General features: G+C 36.7%; 1 protein-coding gene across 3 annotated transcripts in view; it reads right to left on the bottom strand.

Moving 5' to 3' along the window:
* The window catches only part of TGFBR2 (transforming growth factor beta receptor 2), a 147606-nt gene that overhangs the window by 33172 nt on the left and 111470 nt on the right, over positions 1-2964 (bottom strand). The gene's annotated exons all lie outside the window — the stretch shown is intronic.

The raw sequence follows: 2964 nt of genomic DNA, 5'->3' as shown, positions 1-2964 counted from the left end.
TTTCTGTCTCTCTGTCTCTCTCTTTCTGGTGAGCGCACGTGCCCTATAGTAAAAACCACTCAAAAAAAAAAAAAAAAGATCTATGTTGATTCTGCTTTCATCCAGATACACTTAGGCTTTATTCTTTTCTTTCTTTCTTTTTTTTTTTTGTAACCACATTGGCCCTAATTTAATGTCTTTTACTAAGTGAATTGTATTTAAAATCATGAGAGGTTCAGTTTTAAATTCTTTTCAGAAAGTAATGTTGGCATAACAGAAGATTTAAAAGAGGCTGGAAATAACCTGATTTCATTGTCTACTCTGCACACCAGTGCTTCAGGTAAAAAGACAACTCGTTTATTTTTCAATCACTCCAGAGGAAAGAATACCACGGGGTTTCCCCTTGAGGTTTCCAGCCTGTTTGTTATTTTTTTGTGGCATATTAACATTTATCTTGGGGAACATCCTCTGCTCTGTCTCATGGGAAAAATAAATAAATAAATAATAACATTGACATTTATCTTGAAAAAGATACTTTTTTATTAAGACTCTGACATTTGCAAATGTCTCTTCATTTGCAGTGAAGACTGAACTCTCTATATGAGATGCATGTGGCTAGAAATGTTCAAGATTATTAAATGAATCTGTGGGCTTGTTATGAGGGAGAAAGCTTGGTTATGTGGAGAGAACTAAGGCTTTGGAGCCATCCAACCTGAGGAAATGGAGCTCCACTTACCAGGGGGATGCCCTTGGGGGAATCGATGTAATTCTTAATTTCTCACTGATAAAATGAGATTAAAACTTTGGTAGAGTATTATTATTATTATTAATATTATATAGTTGAAGTTCTTGGCACAATTCCTGTACTGAAAAAAATGATTTAGTTCCCTCTTCCCCTTCCCTTTTCCCCAAATGTATGGGAAATAATATACTTAGCTCAGGAGCATATTATTATTCACAATAATAATAATGTAATAATTATTATTCTAATTTCTCTCTTGTAAAAAGATTGCTTTTCCATTCCAAAATAAGACACAAATATAGGAAAGCGTGCAAAACATCTAGCTTAGTGAATTATTATAAAGCAAATACTCTTGTAGCCACCAGCGAGGTCAAAAAATACAAATTTGCCAAGTCATCCCAGAAATCCCTTTATGTTCCTGAACTCAATCACAGACCTCTTCCTCCTTCCTTTCAAAAATAACCACTAATTCCTTACTTAATTTATACTCAACATTTCTTTGAATGTTTTAAAGACTGGTTTAATCATATAATTTCTTCATCTAAGTTTTCTTTTTTTAAAGAATTATTTTATTTCATTTATTATCATCATTATTATTTGTTTAATTTGACCAGACAGAGACAGACAGAGAGAAAGGGAAAGGAGGAGAGCAAGCCTCCAGGTCCAGATTAGAACCATGGTCGGCCATGTGGAAGTCCAGCACCTTAACCACCACACCACTTGCTGGCCCCATCTAAGTTTTCTTGATACTAATGAGCCTAAATATACATGGCAAAATTTGTTTTTTGCAGAATTATTTTTTAAAAACATCTTCTGGGACCAGCAGATAGCATAATGCCTATGTCAATGGACTCCCACGTATTCAACTACGGTTTTAGTCTTGGACCCAGTGCCTTAAACTCATGCCAGGCACGTGTGCGTGCGTGCCCAAGATCCCAAGAGGAGAATGGAGGAGAAGGGATTGCAGCGTGGTCATGCTCCCTGGGCGGAGGAGTGGGATTTCTCACTTTCTCTTTCTCTCTTTCTGGTGAGCGCATGCACCCTGTAGAAAAATCCTCTCAAAAAAAAAAAAAAATCTTCCTACAATAAAAACACCAGTAGAATCCTTACAAGAATGTTGAATCACAATCTAGTCCAGTGGGAGCCCTCACACAGATCCATAAAGCACCTCTATAAAACAATTCAACATCATGAAAAACAAGAAAGCACACTGAAGAAGCAAAACAACCAAACTTAAGTCCTTGACAGGATTTTAAATTTAAGACGCAACAACAGACCCATAGCTTGAGGTAAATTTGAATATGGATTGCAGTGTGTGTGTGTGTGTGTGTGTGTGTGTGTGTGTATCTGTGTCTGAGTGTTTTATACAGACAGACACATACCCAGAGATGTCCCTCTCACTGCCATATTCCAAGCCATGATACTACATATGCACTTTACAATTGTTTAGTTCAAATACCTTACTACCATTTTCTGGATCTTTACCATTTTAGTTGGTGTGGTACAGAAACAAAATATCTTGGCACCTTGGTTTTCAAAGCATGGTCCCCATGCCAGCAGCATTAGCAACTCCTAGGCACTTAATGGAAATGTCGAATCTCAGTCCTGTGCTGAAGCAGCTGAATTACAATCTGTGTCTGAAGGTTTTCTAGGTGATTCATTACCAGATGAAATTTTCAGAAGTACTGGTTTAGCAAAAATAGAGTTAAGTTTCTTGGTACTCTGCCTTAGAGATGCTTTCCTCTTACAGAGAAATTTCTTGGTGGAATTGTTTCCAAAGCTCTGGCACAACTGTATTTGGTACCAGCCAGCGAGAAAACATCCATGAGATTTTTTCTAGCCAATTACCTAGTGGAGTGTTGTAGGAGATAGGATTCCCCATCCATTATCTCAATAAAAAGCAAACACATTCAGGCAAACAACAAAAACATCTCCTAATTAAGTAACACAAGGACAGTAAGCAAAATGGGAATGTAGGATTTAATTGAAATTCTGGCATACTGACAGTACTGTTTGACATTCTGGACTGACTTTGAGAATTTTTTTTCAGAAGTCCTTTCTGCAATCCACCTGACTGATTATTCCAATTGCATGTATTTCAAAACTAAGCTAGTCTCTATCTCTCCCATAGCATTCCATAGTCTCCTTTGTATAATTTCCTTCTTATCTTTCTCCCCAACAGAAAAGTCTTATATGTCATTTAACACAGACTGACAATCCCTTCTGGAATATTCTTTTTTTTT

The sequence above is a fragment of the Tupaia chinensis genome, unplaced genomic scaffold, assembly GCF_000334495.1.
Source record: "Tupaia chinensis unplaced genomic scaffold, TupChi_1.0 Scaffold000617_2, whole genome shotgun sequence".
In the NCBI taxonomy this organism is placed as follows: Eukaryota; Metazoa; Chordata; class Mammalia; order Scandentia; family Tupaiidae; genus Tupaia; species Tupaia belangeri.
Note: the sequence above shows the minus strand (reverse complement) of the source record. Positions and strands in the feature narration are given on the sequence as shown.